Source organism: Trachypithecus francoisi, unplaced genomic scaffold (genome assembly GCF_009764315.1).
Source record: "Trachypithecus francoisi isolate TF-2019V2 unplaced genomic scaffold, Tfra_2.0 Lachesis_group13, whole genome shotgun sequence".
Classification (NCBI taxonomy): Eukaryota; Metazoa; Chordata; class Mammalia; order Primates; family Cercopithecidae; genus Trachypithecus; species Trachypithecus francoisi.
This window is the reverse complement of record NW_022681458.1, coordinates 65200195-65220112: the sequence shown is the minus strand read 5'-3', so window position 1 is coordinate 65220112 and position 19918 is coordinate 65200195.

Sequence of the window (19918 nt, the reverse complement as noted above, 5' to 3'; positions counted from 1 at the left end):
ATTGTGGTTTTAACTTGTGTTTCCCTGATAATTAATGATGTTGAGCATTTCTCACATACCTATTGGCCATCTGTATGTCTTCTTTTAAGAAATGTCTATTCAGGCCCTTTGTCTAGTTTTTTTTTTAAGTTTTATTTTGTTTTAATTGATAAATAATAACTATGCATATTTATGGGGTACAGTGTGATGTTCTGATACATGTATACATTGTATAATGACCAATCAGGGTAATAAGCATATCCATCACCTCAAGCACTTGTCATTTCCTTGTGGTGAGAACATTCAAAATCCTCTATTTTATAGTTACCCGACTGTACTTTGCCCATTTTTAAATTGAGTTATTTGTTTTCCTGGTATTGAGTTGCTTTAGTTCCTTATCTATTTTGGATATTTACCCCTTATCAGATATATGGCTTACAAATGTTTTCTCTCATTCTGTAGGTTGTCTCTTCACTTTGTTGTTTCCTTTGCTGTGCAGAAGTTTTTTTGGTTGATTCAATCACATTTGTCCATTTTTGCTTTTGTTGCTGGTGTGTTAGGGTCCATAGCCAAAAAATCATTATCCAGACCAATGTCAGGAAGATTTTTTTCTCTGTTTTCTTTTAAGTAGTTTTACAGTTTCAAGTCTTATGCTTAAGTCTTTAATCTATGTTGAGTTGATTTTTACACACTAATATAGTTTGGATATTTGTTTCCCCAAATCTCATTTTGAAATGTAATCCCCATTGTTGGAGGTGGGGCCTAGTGGTAAGTGTTTGCATCCTGGTGGCGTCTCTCTCATGAATGGTGTGGTGCTGTCGCCTTGGTAGTGATTTCTCATGAGATCTGGTTGTTTAAAAATGGGTGGCACATCTTCCTTCCCTCTCTCTCTTGCTCCCGGTCTTACCAGGTGAGACGCCTGCTCCCCTTTTGCAGTCCACCATGATTGTAAGCTTCCTGGGGTCTTCACCAGAAGCCTATGTCAGCACTATGCCTCCTGTACAGTCTGCAGAACAGTGAGCCAATTAAACTGCTTCTTTATAAATTACCCAGCCTCAGGTATTTCTTTATTGTAACACAAGAATGGCTTAATACATACAAGCTAAGGATCTAACTTTATTCTTCTGCGTGTAGAGATCCAGTTTTTTTCCAACATCAGTTATTGACAAGACTATTCTTTCCCTATTGTATGTTATTGGCACCTGGCCTTCATGATTTCTGATGACAAATGCACAGTCATTCTAACTGTTGTTCTCCATAAACAATGCATTATTTTTCTTTGGCTGTTTTGAAATGTTTTTTCCTTGTGTTTAGTTTTCAGTAGTTTATGATGTGTCTAGACATTGATTTCTTTGGATTTATCTTGTTTGGGATTTGCTTAGCCTACTGAACCTATACATTCCAGTTTTTGTCAAATATGGAAAGTTATCAGCCATTATTTCTTTAAATAATTTTTTTGACTGAGTCTTGCTCTGTTGCTCAGGCTAGAGTGTGGTGACGCAATCATAGCTCACTACAGCCTTGAACTCCTGGGCCCAAAATCCTCCCACCTCAGCCTCCTGAGAAGCTGGGACTACTGGTGCAAGCTGCCATGCCCAACTAATTATTGAAAAAAAAAAAAAAGTTTTAAGAGACAGGTCTCACTATGTCGCCTAGGCTGGGCTCAAACTCTTGGGCTTAAGTAATCCTTCCACGTGGGCTTCCTAAATCCCTGGGATTACAGGCATGAGCCATCACACCCGGACTTCTTCAAATAATATTTTAGCAATATGCCTTTTCTACTCTCCCTGAGACTATGATAAACCAAATGTTAACCCTTTTATTATTACCCCACAGGTCCCTGACTTTAATTTTTAAGTTCTAATTGATATAGTTATATTAATATCTGCATATTTGTAACTTTCCTATCCATTGCTTATGTTCTTTGTTTTTCCATCTTTCTACCTTCTCTGATTTTAATAGGTCATGTTATGATTCCATTTTCTCTCCTCTCAGCATATAAATTATACTTTTTAGAAAGCTAGTTGTTTACCTAGAGTTTACCATATATATCTTTAACTAATGTAAGACTACCTTCAAATAACCCTATAGCATTTCATGTGTAGTGTGGGTACCTTATAATTCTCAATTCCTCCCTCCCATCCTTTGTGACATTGCCATTATTCATTTCATTCATTTATGCTGTAATCACTCAATACATTGTTATTACCATTTATTTAAACACTTATCTTTTAGCTTAATTAACAAGAAAAATGATTTACCTTCATTTACTGCTTCTCTAATGCTCTTTCTTTCTGTAGATATGAGCTTCTGACATATATTACCTGCTGAGGAACATCTCATAACATTTTTGCAGGTCAAGTCTGCTAGTGATGAATTCTCTCAGTTATTTGTTTGTCTGAGAAAGGCTTTGAAGGATAATTTTGTTGGGTATAGAATTCTAGGTTGATGGTATTTTTCTTTCAACCCTTTAAATATTTACTTCACTCTCTTCTTGCTTGTGTAATTTGTGATTTAAAAGTCCACTGTCATTCTTACGCGTGTTGCTCCTTAGGTGAGGTGTTTTCCCCCCCTCTGGCTTCTTTCAATATTTTATCTTTGTCTTTGATTTTCTGCAGTGTGAGTATAAGCCTTGATGTGGGTTTGTTGGTATTTATCCTGCTCGATGTTCTTTAAGCTTCCTAGATACATGTTTTGAAGTCTCTCATTAGTATTGGAAAGTTTGGGGGCATTATTACTTCAAATATTTCTTCTGCTCTGTTCTCTATTTCTTCTCATTCTGGCATACTATATTGTCCCACAGTTTCTGGATGTTCTTTCACGTTCTGTTCTGATTTGTTATCATCTTTTTCTCCTTGTATTTTATTTTGGAAAGTTTATATTGCTCTAACTATTGGAAGTTTACTGACTCTTCCCTCAGCTTTGTAAAGCCTATTGATGAGCCCCCTAAGGCTTCTTCATTTCTGTTGCAATGTTTTTCATTTATATGGAGCATTTTCTTTTAATTACTTCTTAGAGTTTCTATTTCTCTGCTACATTACCCAGTTGTTCTTGCATATTGTCTACTTTTTTCATTAGAGTTCTTAACATCTTAATCATAGTTACTTTGAATTCCCTGTCTGATAATTCCAATATCTGTGTTATATTTGAGTCTTATTCTGATGATTACTTTATCTCTTCAGACTACTTTTTGTTGTCTTTTGTTATGCCTTGTAATTTGTTCTTGAAAGCAGACACATTGTGTGGAATAATAGAAACAAAGATAAACAGGCTTTAGTGCAAGGATTTATATTAATTTGTATGGAGTTGAGCTGTGTTTAATGTTTTCTCTAGCTATACATGCCAGAACCTTCATAGTGTCACTGTTTTGTCACCTCTTGACTTTGGACTCCCCTAAGTACTCCTGCTAAGAAGAGCCTGTGTCTAGCAATCCTTTTAGTTGTAATTACTGTTATTATACTAGTACCCTACTGGTGTGATAGCAAACTATGGGAAGGGAAGGACATTCTGTAATCCTCTGATTAACTCTCCATCATTTATGGATCTATGTCTCATGATTGTGATGTTCACAAGTTTTTCTCCTTATGAAGTATTCTTCCCTGGATGCAATATTCCTGCTTTGTTTCCTTGAAGCCCTGACTCCTGGTAACTATGATATTTCTCCTTTAGTTGAGACAGGATGAATGGAGGGGGACTAGAATAAAAGGAATTTATTTTCCCTAGCTGGAATAAGGCTCTGGAAAAGTCCTTTCCCCTGGGTTGTAACGCTTTATTATGGAGAAGGCTCTGAGTATATTTCACAATGATTATTCTTCCTCTCCCCTGCCAAAGCCATGAGAGGATCTTTTTCAGATCTTTGCTGTGAGTACCTGCTGAGGTTCCTAGAGATAAGGCCCGTGAAAGACTGCAGCCACTAGGAATTTCTCATTCTCATAGTTATCCACAATCTCAGTCTCCAGCAATTTGTAAAATTTACCATTTAAGTGGTCCCACTAGTCTATGACTCCACTGGCTTCTGCTCCACACAAGCTGATTTCAGCTGTGTCTCTCTAAATTGTGCTTGTCTCTCTAGACTTAAGGGTTGTGTTTACCCCTGTAAACTCAGTTATCTGATGGGTCCAAGGAAAGTCATTAATTTTTAGTTTATCTAGCTTTTCTTGTTGTAAGATCAGGAGTAGTGACTTCCAAGCTCTTTACATGTTGGAGCGGAAATTGGAAGACTCTTTGCTAATTTGTTTTTTACTCATTTTTTCCTGTTTAGCTCAGATAATTTATATTGATCTATAATTAAGCTCACTGACTTTTTACTGTCTGTCATCTCCGTTCTGCTATTTAGTCCATCCAGTGAGTTTATTTCAGTTATTGTATTTCTCAATTATAAAATATCCCCTTGATGTGTCTTTATACCTTCCATTTCTTTGATATGACTTTCTACTTTCCTATTCATTTCAAGAGTGTTTGGGGTTACTTACTGGAGGATTTTTATAATACCTGCTTTGAAGTATTTGTCAATTATTAGACCATCAATGCCATCTTTGAATTGACTTTGATTGTTTTTTCTCAAGTGAAAAAAGTCTCCATTTTCACCCAAAATGCCAAGTAATTTTGAATTGCACCTAGACATTTTTAATATTGTCTTATGAAAATCTGGGACTGGTTTAAATCCTATGGAGAATGTTGATGTTTTTGTTTTACCTGGCAATCAGCCTCATTGAGTTCAGGCTACAAGTTCTAACTCTTTTCCTGTGGGCTGTGGTTTTGATTTTGTTCAGTTTGTTAAACCTTTTTCAATGATATTCAGATCCATCCAGCATATGCACCACCCAGTGGTCAGTCTGGGACCTGGGCAGCAGTCTATCTGTTACTTCATTTCCCAGAGAATTCTATATGCTGATTGGGACCAGATCTATGCATGCACAGTTCAGGGGTAAGCCCTGGAGTTCATAAATAATTTTATAGGGGTCACTTCCAAAGCTCCTTCCTCTTCATAATCTTTCAAGTAGTTTCTGGTACTGGGAACTCTGGGGAAAATAATTTCCAGTACCTTCAGTCCTCTGGCCAAAAAGCTAAGGCTTCAGTTACTTCAATCGATAGCACAGCAATAGGAGTTTGACCCGTCAGGCAAATTCTCTTAGGACCACAGTTCTTTAGATCAAAGGAAAGCTCACCTCTCTGAAAATTTTGGCTTTCATACCCATGCCATTACCACAGAATTGCTTAAGATTAGACTGCAAGAGAAAGGAGAAAATATTTTAAAAAGAAAAGAAAAAGAAAAATGAGTGATCTTCCTCACCCTTTCTGAGGGTTAGGCCTTCCCTTTGCTGCTTCTCAATCCGGAAGTAGAGGCTTTCTCCTGAAGCTCTCTCTGCACATGGCACCCACTTCTGGGTTTTGGGCTGCGCTGAGTTTAAGCCAGAGAGACAAAAATCAATGGCCTGATTAGTGACACTTTAAATTCTGGTGTTCTTTCCCAATTCACCAACTACTATTCACTTTGCAGGGTCTTCAGATAACTGCTCCATGCATTCTATTCAGGTTTTATAACACACTCACTGGCAGAGACAAGGTGGTTTATGCTTAATTCATCTTAGTAAGAACCAGAATTTGCTACACATTTAACAATCAGATAATTTCCAAGCCTCAATCTCTTCATCTGTAAATTGGTAATGACAATAATTTTTATGACTAGAGTTTGTGGAGAGCAAAGGAACCAATAAACATTACAGTGTGTTTAACAAATGTTAGTGGCTATGATTTTTATTAGATGCTGTTGCTGTTGCTGCTGCTGCTGCAGAGCTGAGAAGGCACATAGGAAAGCAGTAGAAAGAGGCCAAGGAGAGGTAGTACCATCAGCAAATGTTAAAACAAACAAGGAGAGTGTGTTTTCCATTTCACACTTAAATAGGTCGTTTATACAGATACATTTTGCTTTGTCATGAAATGTTACATCTATATGAACAGTATGTCATGCAGCAAATGCTTGTAGGTAGCTCCAATGTGTTATTGTGTGACTCCTTATGCTAAAGTATGTACAATGCTTTCAGTGGATGTTTTATTCCTTCTGTATTGTCTGGAAGAAAGATAGAGAGGAGAAAGGCTCCCCTGTGTGTCATGGCCTGGATGCAGAAATGGAGTTCACGGAGATAGTTGTAGAGGTGGAAAAGTCTTTATGCCCTTCTTTCTGCCTAATCCATTCCATCAAAAGATAGGTTTATATAGTCATTCTCTTTAGTACAAAATTCATCCATTTATCCCAGAGTTGACATTCTTAAAGTAAGAATAATTTTATTCTTTTTTATTATTCATGTAATACTTTTTAAGTGTTATTTAAAATGTTATGGGGCAGTGCTAATAGATTATAAGTGGTGGGTGGTGGTGTTGTGGGAATGAATCTAGGCCTTCCATTTCTTTCATCCTAAGGAAAGAATTGCCTTTTATATGTCTTTTGGCTGTAAGTTGGACTTTTCCTGGAATGTAACTTTGATGTACAATGCGCTTCTCTGTACTGAGGCTCATTGCCGTATCGACAGCCTATATATTCCCCCCAGGGATACCAAAGCAAGTGAGGGTGGCATCCTTTCCACATCAGCTGAGACTGGGTGAATTGTTTAGCTGTGGGGAGTATATAGTAGGATGAATAGAATTTTTTATTCAGACACAGTTGGGTCAAATTCCGGCTCCTCTACTTTTTGTTTTTGAAGTTAGGTAAGTTATTTAAACTCTCTGAAACTCAGTTTCCTCATCTGTAAAAGGAGGTTAATAATACTTAGCACAAAGAGCTTCTTTGGTGACCAAAAAGAACATATGTATTGTGTGTATCCTGTGTGCATAAGTACATTTATGGAATATTAAGGGTACCTTTAGTAAAATGCAAATGCCCCATGCATGCCCATTTATTAGGGTTTAGAACTCAAAGATTATTTAAATGAATATTTATAATTGTTTAATCTTTGTGTTTATGATAATCCAACCTAGAATCCAATTTCTAATAGAACATCTCAGTGAAAAGTAGGGACCTCCATACTGTTAAAGATGTTTTTAATGCTTCAGTAACAAGGCCAGCTTATTGTTCAGAAAATAATTGCTATAAGTGGAATTTACTATAAACAAGGGGCCTTGTGCCAGCGATAAACATGTCATTTGGCCGGAATTTAACCAACACTAGTCTCTGTTCCCTGGGACTATCCCCAAAGAGAACTACGGGGTCAGTGACTGCACCTTGGTGGTGGGAGCTTCCTTGTGCTGTATCTTGACATCTATAAAATGCGAATGTAAAAGAGGCTATATGTATAGTTCTTTACATCTATGGACCCTTAAGAATAAAGACTATTAAAATAGCTACTCTATATAGGGTGACTACTTCCATCTGACAGGGTTTTGCTCAGCACTGAGCTAAAATTTTCTCAAATAATCCTTCTGACACCTCTAAATGCTGAGCCACTTTACAGATAAGGAACCTGAGGCTTAGAGCCTTTAAATAACTTACCCAAGGACATACAGTTTACACACTGCAAAGCAGGGATTCGAGCCAGCTCCAGCTGATTCTAAAACCCATACTCTTAACCACCATCCTACCTAAAAATTCCTCAGTTTATTACCTCTTGCTGGTTGAGTCTCACTAATCAAAACTGAACATTCTGGACCTGTGAGGCATTGGTTTTACAAGGTTCTCCTGTTTTTATCAACAATAAGAACCAAAGTTAGTCATTTTAGGCACAATAAGGTCAAAATCCATTTCAACTCCAAGCGTCTTTCCAAATTCTTTTGTTGCATTTACATTTCGTTGAGTTAAACAAAGAGGCATTCACCTGAAACCTAACTTTTCTTTTCTTAAAGTGTTTCTAATAGGATTTGTCTCAATACGATCTTCATGACACATAGAAATAAAAGGCAAAGAACCTAGCCACTGCTATTTAAGGAAGTGAAAACAGTTCATCCCAAGTATTCCTAAAGGATGATGTATTTAGATAAATTAGGTCAAAACCTTCCATTTAAAAATCCTTTACAACATATAAAATGCTTTTGCAGCTGGTGGGGAGTAGGGTTTGGGTCCATATATAAGCTCTCCAAAAGAAGAAACTCAACCTTAAACAATTAAGTAACTTGCCAAGCTCATATAACTACAAGGTGGTGAATCAGAATTGGAAAATGAATCTTCCAAATATAGATCCAGTTTCCTATAAGAAGAACAAGCAGAAGTGGTATTTCCCAGAAGTTAATTTAAGTAGAAAACACGATTGGAGATGCTTTGTGCTAAAAAACAGTTGAGTTTGAATTTGTTGTTACCCATTTAATGGATAAGATACTAAATACTATCTCCTGTCATCATTATACAATTACAGTATAGTGGTACTATTATTATTTTATAAGTCAAGACATAAGATTAAAAAAAGGTAACTTGTCCAGAGAATGATGAAAATAAGTGATAGTTTACAGATAAGGACACAGATACATATCTTGTTATTAAGCAATTGACATTTTAAGAAATTTTCTTGGCTGAATATATTGGTATGATTCTAGGTGACTATTTTTCTTTTACAATATAAGCTACATGCCCTTGTTTAAAAGCCTTGGCTTCAGTCAGTCACAGGCCATTGTGGAAAGAAATGTATAGCACATACTGTATTAGGACCTCGTTTTCTATTTTGGGAAAGAAAAGAATTATTTAATATGAATATGAGCTTTTTATGTACATAAAAAGGTTAAGCGAATTATGTTGGGTAGTGGAATATTGCACTTCAAGATTTACACACTTCAAATAGAAATACATTAGATATGTTAATATGCCTAAATGCACAAAAGGAATTTAAATATGATGATTAATTATCACCTGTTGACAAATAACATTTTATACTTTAGAGAAGAAATATTTTTCATGAAATGGCCAGTTCCAATAAATATGCCAAACGTGCCTGTAAATAAAAGGCGATAATGTTAGTCAGCACCTTATAAACTCTCTGAACTCAATCTACTCTAAGTAATGTCAGTGCTAAAGAGAAGGGCAATAATAAGAACACAGTGACAGAAGGAAGAGCTACAGCTTTCTCCTAAACTTAAGGGGGAGATATTCCAGGTCTGAAGAAAAAGGCATATACATGGTTTGGCTCACCATTTTTGCTTTCTTGAAGCTGCAATTAATTTTCAAGAGGAAGTCAGAAAACATATATCTGCATGTCCCTGGGTAGAGACCTAAAACTCCCAGGCTTTACCAGAGGCTTAAATAAAGTGTTTCTTTGGTCAGAAGCATTTTTCCTCTCAAGAGAAAGCTTATTTTTGACTATTAGGTATAATTTCAAAATGATCTATATGTTTTATAGCATAGATTATTATTAGGTTTTAACTGTGGGTATTTACTAAATCTAATGAATAAATAATTTTTTTCTGTCCCATTTTTCTATTTAAAACAAATACTAATGATTCACCCCACCACATTATGATCACTAAAGGACCAAGAATATAAAGAACAAATATCACTGTGAAATACAGTTCCCCCAACCCAGAAAAATAGGAAAAATGACTGATTGCTTTAATGTGAGCAGGCTACCTTTTCCTCAACATTAAGTGCATTACATTTGCTTCTAAAATTATCCAACTAGAATGCAGGGGCAACCTATCCTTTCCCTCTTCAACTTCACAGCATTGAATTAAAATGAAAACATCTATCATATATAAGATTTGCTAGGGTTTATCTAGATTTTTTAAAACAAAAATTTCTATTACCCAGTGATATGGTTTGGCTGTGTTCCCACCCAAATCTCATCTTGAATTCCCATGTGTTGTGGGAGGGACCCAGTGGAAGATAATTGAATCATGGGAGGAAGTCTTTCCTGTGCCATTCTCATGATAGCAAATAAGTCTCACAAGATCCAATCATTTTATAAAGAGGAGTTCCCCTGCTGGAGTTCTCTCTCTTTGCCTGCTGCCATCCATGAAATACGTGACTTGCTCCTCCTTGCCTTCCACCATGATTGTGAGGCTTCCCTAGCCACATGGAACTGTAAGTCCAATTAAACCTCCTTCTTCAGTAAACTGCCCAGTCTCTGGTATGTCTTTATCAGCAGTGTGAAAATAGACTAATACACCCAGCACCCTTTTATATCCACAGGACAAGGATAACTGATGTTTCATAATGATGAGCCTAAAGAGTAATACGATTCTGCAGAATGTTATAAAACATTAAATCAAGAATAAATTATGATAGTTATCATGTAGAGTTAAGCATCTTTTATTATAATTTGAAAAATATCTGAGTATCATGTACGTTTCAATATTGTTTTCAGAACAATTGATCTATCAAGCACACAAGTAACAAAGCTTGGGCTGTTCAGAAAAGTGATCAAGGGTATACCTGCCAAGTTTAACCAATTTGCTTTGGAATCCCAGTTCTGCTTCTTACTAGTTGTGTGACCTTAAGCAGTGATAACCCCAGTTTTCTCATCTTTAAAATGAGGATTATATTAGTATAACAGTATCTACCCTACAGAGTTATCATGAGGCTATCAGATTATGGAGGCAGAACATTTAGCACAAAGATAGGCACAAGATAAACACTCCGAGAGAATAACTAATATTCTATTTTAGACTAACTCACTATTGTGGGAATATAAGAAAATGTCTAATCATTTGTGTAGTTAGGGAGATACAAAACAAAAATATCCTCAAATGGAACTGACACACAGAGGCTCACTCTGAATTTAACACCAAGAAAGAAAGGAAGGAAGGGAGGGAAGAAGGGATGGAGGAAGGGAGGGAGGGAGGAAGGGAGGGAGGGAGAAAGAACCTCAAACCTAAATAAGTTTAAAAAATTGTACTTTGAACAAGAGGATAAATTTATCTCTTGTATAGTGCAAAAGAAATTAGCATTCCATATAAATAAGCTCTTTGTGATGACTTTTTTTAAAAAAAGAAAGGGAATGTGCAGCCCCAATTCACTGAGAGCTGCCAAGGTCATTGCAACATTTGAGGAGGAAAGCATGTTGGGTGAGCAGAGAGGAGCAGGTCAGGGCTGTGGATTCAGGCCCAAGGCATCGTTCACAGAAGACATAACTGCAAAGAGGCCCTTCTCCCCTCGCTTCAGGCTGTTAAGTGAGCAGAAACGCGAGAACCACTATCCCTGTAGCTTTTCACTAGCTTGTTTATTTACCCATCAAGAACCATAAGGACCTTTATTGCATAAAATGCCAAGTGTGGTGGTAATTGACATCAAACGATCCATGTCTACCAACAAATAAAAGACTAAAGTAATAAACATAGAGAGATGAGTGTTTAATGACCTTCAACAAATTTTTATTGTAAGATCCATAACAGTTAACTATATACACTGACATCTCTGGCCTGGAGCAGTCTCTGTTTTCAAAGACAGAGAAACAGGCCCAAATCCTGCCTTGCTACAGTGGCTCTTGAAAACTGGCTTGAGTGTGTCAGCCTGGCATGGGCTTACCAAAATTGCCAGGCTCCTGAAACTTCCTCCATGATCATAAAGGTGGAATTTCTCCATGTTGAGTATCTCCCAACCCCCTGCCCCAACACACACACACATACACACACACACACACTCCTGTAACTCTTTTCATAACTGGATAAAATACTCAAGTCAGCAGATACTTTTAGACCATTTCTTCCGAAAATCAACACATGCAGATGAAGTATAATAAATGCCATCATTCAAGATGCTCTTGAATCTCCATAATCCCCAATCACTGGTCATAACTTTGTACTACAAACATCTGGCTATAACTTAAAGTGAATGGTCATTTTGTCAGTGTTAAGAGAACCTTAGAATGCTTCCTTGTATAGAGACTTTCATTTGTAAACAGAACATAAATAAAGACAGAAGAAAGCAATAATTGCTCCTCTGTTAAACATTACAGATTATAAAATCACCACAGCACAAAGCTAGAAAGGTGGCATAAAGATGTTAATCTCCTTTTAGGCCCACTGCCTAGTTTTCCTTCAGCACCATAAGGCTTCATTTGGGTCCACAGTCTATGTGCCAGGCCTTAAATTCAAGCCTGGATTCATGATTCTTCACCAGAAACAGGGGAGCAGTTTTGAGAACTCATGAGACTCATATTCATGGAGATACTCAAATAAGTGGGCTGTTTCTCTCTCTCTCTCTTTGGCTTGGCCAGCAACAGATGTCAGCCCTGAAACAGACCTAACATAACACACAGCCAGTCTTCCAGTAGTGTGGGCTTTGAGGGAAGAGATTACTTGTTATTCTGCGTGTGGGCATGGTAGGGGAAACGATACTAAGGTAAATAGTAAGTGCTCGATATATGTTCACTAAATTCAAGTCTATGATAGGTTTCTTTGAAGACCAAATGGAAAAATGGTGATAGTTTTTTTCTTCATGGTTTCTGAAATATAAGATTAATATATTAGCAAAATAATAAAAGCATTTCACATGCCTGTAATCCCAGCACTTTGGGAGGCTGAGGTGGGAGGATTGCTTGAAGCCAGGAGTTCATGACCAGCCTGGACAAAATAGTGAGATCCTGTCTCTACAAAAAAGAAAACAAATTAATTTAAAAATTTACCACAGGTGGTGGTGGGTACCTGTAGTCCTGGCTACTCAAGTGGCTAAAGCAAGAGCATTACTTGGGCCCAGAAGTTGAGGTTGCAATGAGCTATGATCGCACCACTGCACTCCAACCTGGTGACAAGGCAAGACCTTGACTCAAAAAAAAAAAAAAAAAAAAAAAAGAGGGATTTCAGAAGTTATGAATTCAATTGACAATGGCAGAGGAGTATCAGTTTACAAGATAAGCATCTGTGCAATCCATGATCTCCCGATTCATTTTTAAAATAATGTAGACTTTGGGATTAAGCATGATCCAATTTCGTGTCATTCACAAGCTTCTGTAATTTGAAGACGATCTTTCCAAAAGCTGGGTAAAACTTAGGGCAGAAGCTCAGTGTCATGGAAATCCATTCTTTGGTCTGCCCAGAACAAAATGTTTCTCTAGGAAACACTCTTTCTACTGTGTGTTTCAAAAAAGCAGTAGCCATATTCTGAGAGCTCCTACCTTCCACTTAAAGTAGGTGTAGGGTCAGCCACTGAACCAATATTGGCCAATTGTCCAGCAAATCCCTCTGGCTGTTATGACTGGTCTAGCACTTGACCCAAACAGGTCAATCAGGGTGCTTTCTGAGATATTTTTATTTTTAGATAAGAAGCATGTCTTACATATGAAAAAATGCTCATCATCACTGGTCATCAGAGAAATGCAAATCAAAACCACAATGAGATACCATCTCACACTAGTTAGAATGGTGATCATTAAAAAGTCAGGAAACAATAGATGCTGGAGACAATGTGGAGAAATAGGAACGCTTTTACACTTTTGGTGGGAGTGTAAATTAGTTCAACCATTGTGGAAGATAGTGTGGTGATTCCTCAAGGATCTAGAACAAGAAATAAGATTTGATTCAGTGATCCCGTTACTAGGTATATACCCAAAGGACTATAAATCATGCTACTATAAAGACACATGCACACATATGTTTTTTGTGGCACTATTCACAATAGCAAAGACTTGGAACCAACGCAAATGTCCATCAGTGATAGACTGGGTTAAGAAAATGTGGCACATATACACCATGGAATACTATGCAGCCATAAAAAAGGATGGGTTCATGTCCTTAGCAGGGACATGGATGAAGCTGGAAACCATCATTCCAAGCAAACTATCACAAGGACAGAAAAACAAACACCGCATGTTCTCACTCATAGGTGGGAGTTGAACAATGAGAACACATGGACACAGGGTGGGCAATATCACACACCAGGGCCTGTCGGGAAGTGGGGGGGTAGGGGAGGGATAGCATTAGGAGAAATTCCTAACATAAATGACGAATTGATGGGTACAGCAAACCAACATGGCATATGTATACATATGTAACAAACCTGCATGTTGTGCACATGTACCCTAGAACTTAAAATATAATAATAAAAAAAAATCACCTACGGAAAAAAAAAAAAAAAAAAAAAAAACAAGAAAAAAAAAAAAAAGAAAGCATGTCTTAGAGCTTCTGTGTCTGGCAGTGAAATCAAAGATGGGAGTCTAATAGTTACTGGGTACCATATCCCAACCATATAAAGAAACTGGTCTGCAGTAGAAGAGGAAGATATTAACAAGCAGAAAGGGGTAGAGCATAACAAGGAATAGACATGGAAGGTGTTGGTGGCATTAATCCCAGATTCTACTTGTCCACCTCCCTGCATTCTAATATTTCCATCATATAGATATAATAGATATAAATAAATTCAAGAGATAGGTAACAGCAAAATATAGTAAAAGGAAGAGATAGGTTGTTTTATGTATTTATTGCCTTTGTTCTTAATGCAGTTTATTTAATTGAAAGTTTGCATAATTTTTAATGATCACTGTTTAACAACTAGCTTGAAAAGTTTCCTATCAGTTCTGGTATGATACAAGCATATGAGCATATAAGTTCTTGCATGAATGGTACAAGCATACTCATGGAGCATTGGTAACCTTAAGTACATATATATATACACATATGCATATGTACACATTAAAGTTTCAACTTTTGATGTATTTTACCAAAATTTTGTGGTTTTGGCATTTGGTATTGTATTAGAAAGGTCTCCTCCTGTTAGAATATTATTAAAATATTCACATTTTCTTCCAGCATTTTAATAATAGTATTTTTTCATATCAAAATTGTTAATTTATCTGAAATTTATTTCCATGTAAAGTGTGAAGTAAGGATCTAAACTTTTCCCCCCAAATATTAGCCTGTTATCATAACAGGCTTTTATTTGAATAAACCATCCTTCTACTTTACCTTTATGATATATTAATTTCTAATGAATACTTAGATCCATTCTGTGGACATCTATTCTGGCCCACTGATTGATTGCTACTGTTATGGCCAGTATCACCCTGTTCTAATTAGTGACTCTTTAAAATACATTTGGATTAGGTTCCAAAATGGCCGAACAGGAACAGCTTCAGTCTGCAGCTCCCAGCATGAGTGATGCAGAAGACCAGTGATTTCTGCATTTCCAACTGAGGTACCGGCTTCATCTCACTGGGGCTTGGCAGACAGTGGGTGCAGTCCACGGAGCAGGGCAGGGCATCGCCCCACCTGGGAAGCACAAGGGGATGGGGAATTCCCTTTCCTAGCAAAGGGAAGCTGTGAAAGACAGTACCTGGAAAATTGGGACGCTCTCACCCTAATACTGTGCTTTTCCAATGGCCTTAGCAAATGGCACACCAGGAGATTATATCCCACGCCTCACTCAGAGGGTCCCACGCCCACGGAGCCTCCCTCACTGCTAACACAGCAGTCTGCGTCTGAGATCGAACTGCAAAGTGGCAGCGAGGCTGAGGGAGGGGCATCCGCCATTGCTGAGGCTTCAGTAGGTAAACAAAGCTGCCAGAAAGCTCGAACTGGGTGGAGCCCACTGCAGCTCAACAAGGCCTGCCTGCCTCTGTAGACTCCACCTCTGGGGATGGGGCATTGCTGAACAAAAGGCAGCAGAAACTTCTGCAGACTTAAACGTCCCTGTCTGACAGCTTTGAAGACAGTAGTGGTTCTCCTAGCGTGGAGTTTGAGATCTCAGAATGGACAGACTGCCTCCTCAAGTGGGTCCCTGACCCCCGAGTAGCCTAACTGGGAGACACCTCCCAGTAGGGGCCAACTGACACCTCATACAGCTGGGTGCCCCTCTGAGACGCAGTTTCCAGAGGAAGGATCAGACAGCAACATTTGCTGTTCTGCAATGTTTGCTATTCTGCAGCCTTCACTGGTGATACCCAGGCACACAGGGTCTGGAGTAGACCTCCAGCAAATGGGAACAAAAGCCAAAATTGACAAACGGGATCTAATTAAACTAAAGAGCTTCTGCACAGCAAAAGAAACTACCATCAGAGTGAACAGGCAACCTACAGAATGGGAGAAAATTTTTACAATCTACCCATCTGACAAAGGGCTAATATCCAGAATCTACAAAGAACTTAAACAAATTCACAAGAAAAAATCAAACAACCACATCAAAAAGTGGTCAAAGGATATAAATAGACACTTCTCAAAAGAAGACATTTATGCAGCCAACAGACACATGAAAAAATGCTCATCATCACTGGCCATCAGAGAAATGCAAATCAAAACCACAATTAGATACCATCTCACACCAGTTAGAATGGCAATCATTAAAAAGTCAGCAAGCAACAGGTGCTGGAGAGGATGTGGAGAAATAGCAACACTTTTACACTGTTGGTGGGAGTGTAAACTAGTTCAACCACTGTGGAAGCCAGTGTGGTGATTCCTCAAGGATGTAGAACTAGAAATACCATTTGGCCCAGCCATCCTATTACTGGGAATATACCAAAAGGATTATAAATCATGCTGCTATAAAGACACATGCACATATATGTTTATTGCAGCACTATTCACAGTAGCAAAGACTTGGAACCAACTCAAATGTCCATCAACGATAGACTGGATTAAGAAAATGTGGCACATATACACCATGGAACACTATGCAGTCATAAAAAAGGATCAATTCATGTCCTTTGTAGGGACATGGATGAAGCTAGAAACCATCATCTGGGCAAACTATCTCAAGGACAAAAAACCAAACACCACATGTTCTCACTCACAGGTGGGAATTGAACAATGAGATCACTTGGACACAGGGCAGGAAACATCACACACCGGGGCTTGTTGTGGGGTTGGGGGAAGGGGGAGGAATAGCATTACGAGATATACCTAATGTAAATGACGAGTTGATGGGTGCAGCACACCAACACGGCACATGTATACATATGTAACAAACCTGCATGTAGAGCACATGTACCCTAGAACTTAAAGTCTAATTAAAAAAACATATAAAAAATAAAATAAAATACACTTTTATCTCTTTTAGAGCACCTTACCCACTACTCTTTTAAATTGTTTCTGAGCTATTTTTATCATTATTCCAAATGAATTATATAATTTTTGTCAGATTTCAAAAAAATCCCTTCAGAACTTTGATTGCATTTGCATTAAATTTTTGCCTCCTCACAATATTGAATTCTGCCAAACAAGAACATTGTATTTTATATCTATACCTATATGCCTGTAATCTATATCTATACCTATATGCCTATAATCTATCTCCATTTATTCAAGTCTTCTTCTATTTCTAACAGTTAAATCATATATATAATATATGATATATATAATAGATATATATATTCTTTTAATTTGGGTCTTGTACTTTTCTTGTTGTTTATTTCTACCAATCTTCTATTTTGTTGTTATTACTAATGAAATTCCTCATCCTGTTCAATCAGAAACTTTCAGTTAAAAGTACAAAAGGGTCAATTAAAAAGACTATTGCTTTGTTTGCATATTTATAACCGATCACTTTTCTGGCTATCTTTTGTTTGTTTGTTTGTTTTTTGAGATGGAGTCTTGCTCTGTTGCCAGACTGTAGTGCAGTGGCGTGATCTCGGCTCACTGCAACCTCCGCCTCCCAGGTTCAAGTGATTCTCCTGCCTCAGACTCCCAAGTAGCTGGGACTACAGGCATGTGCCACCATGCCCAGCTAATTTTTGTATTTTTAGTAGAGACAGGGTTTCACCATGTTGGCCAGGATGGTCTCAATCTCTTGGCCTCATGATCCACCCACCTCAGCCTCCCAAAATGCTGGGATTACAGGTATGAGCCACGCACCCGGCCTCTTTTCTGGCTCTCTTAATGATTCTATTAGTTCTTCATTTGATTCTTATATGAAAATAAAAATGTTTTTACTTTATTTCCAATACTTACACCTCTTACTTCCTTTTCTTGTCTGATTGCATTGTTGAAGACTGCCAAACAACACTGAATAATGGTAAAAGTAGACATCCTTGCCTTGTTTATTCTTTTCATGCAAATTTCTCTAGCTGTTGTCTTCAGATACATTTTTATTATTTTAAAGTATATCATTATAATCTCATTTAACTAAAAGATTTTACTGGTTGAATGTTGATTTTTATCAAATGCTTTCCTGCCTTATGAGAAGATTTATCTGGTTTTTCCTTTATTGTATTAATAAATATTCTAATGTTGACCTGTTCTATATTCCTGAAGCATACCCTACCCTTAAATTAGTGTGATGACTACTACAGAATAGGTACAAAATATATAGATTAACTTACTAATCAATTGATTGGGAAATGAAACTAAAAGTTCCTGATCCTCCCTGTTGTTAGGAAGTGAAATTACTATGGTTATTTTGTACTCCTTAGGATAATAAGAAAAACAAGGACCCAAATTAATTAGCTCCAAGAATGATGAATACCAAGGAAGAAATTTTCCTGGATATTCAGTTTCAATTCCTGAGAGAAAGTAGTTACTGGCTTCTAAGTAGATTTTTACATCCCTTGACTTGATAAATGTTAAAGTGAGTATAAAACAACAGCACTCAGAAAGTTGGCCTAATTCAACTACTGTTTACAATGGGTAGACATGTTGGATAGGTTAACATCTGAAAAACAGATGTTCCCTGTTGTGGAAACCCTTAGGAGGTATTATTATTCTGTCTAAGAAAGTTTAAGTGGGCTAACGACTTTAGTAGTGACAATTTCCTGTGGCAGAGACTGCGTTTGCCAGATCCATGTTAAAAACGTGCCAATATGTTCGCTTTTGCACTCCATCCACAGTGAATTATTCTCCTTGCTGTTTCCATACTCCAGCCATGAAATCTGAACCCAGAAGGGGGACCACCTCTTGCTCTCTCAGCTCCCCTCCTTCTGGGTAGAACTAGGTCTAACTCACCCCAAATATCCTAATATTCAAAATCTGTCAAGGAAGATGGCAGCCTTGCCATTGAAATACAATGTCTGGATTTTCACGTTTCTCTCAGTCAAAAAACACTTCCTGACAACTAGCTTCTATTCCTCAAACTCTCCTTCTCTTATAATTAGTGTTTTAAATTGCTTTCAAAATGCTTCCAAAAAAGTTCTTGCCCTTCTAGGTAGCCTTCCTCATTAGGAATCAAGCTAACTGAGAAATTGCTACACAAAATCAAATTCTCCCAGCTTTGTTGAGCACCTACTATGTACCAACTACCAAAGCAGATGCAAGAGGGGACTAGGGAGGGAAAGATTAGGAAACTTTAGAGTGAAGATGACTCAGAACTGGTTTCTGCCTTAAGAAGCTTGTGAGTTACCTGAGAAGCAAACACTAGAAACAAAATTATTCCTTAAGGGCACTTTCCATGGATTGTGACTTCCAAAGGAGAATCCACATATGGGGGAGTGTTATCTGCAAACACACAATACAAAGCATTTCACGCTACTTGATGTTTATATAGATCATTTTCCAAGAAAATAAAAGTGATTTATATATGGTTCTCGCAACATCTACACAATTCCCTCACCTGCCAAGGCCTCTGCTTCCCTTCATACACACATAGGCTTTTTATTGACTTCAAAGGGAACTTGGTGCATAAAGGGAGAGGCACACAGAGGCTGAAAGAGACACAGACTGCCATTAATCTCAGAACACTTCTCTGCACTGGGGAGGCAGGAAGTACTGTTATAGCCCTTTAAAAACAAAGGAATTGGACATAAAGGTTAATCATCTTTCCCAGAGCAAAAATGGTTCCTGGGAGTTTAGCATGGTGGTGAGGTGCTTCAGCTCTGAAGTCAGACTGCTGGAATTTGAATCCTGGTCCCAAGACTCATCACCAGTGCAACCTCAAGCAACTAACTTAACCTCTCTGTGAGCCTTCCTGGCTCACTCCCTGGGCCCACCTTCTGCACTTTCGGGTATCATTTCCAGACATTTATTTAGCAATTTTCAAGTACACCATACCTTATTATTAACTTCAGAGTCTCTGTGTTGTACAATAGGTCTCTTGAATGAATTTCTTCTAATTGAAATTTTGTATCCTTTGACAAACATCTTCCCAGTCTACTCTCCATCCCACGCC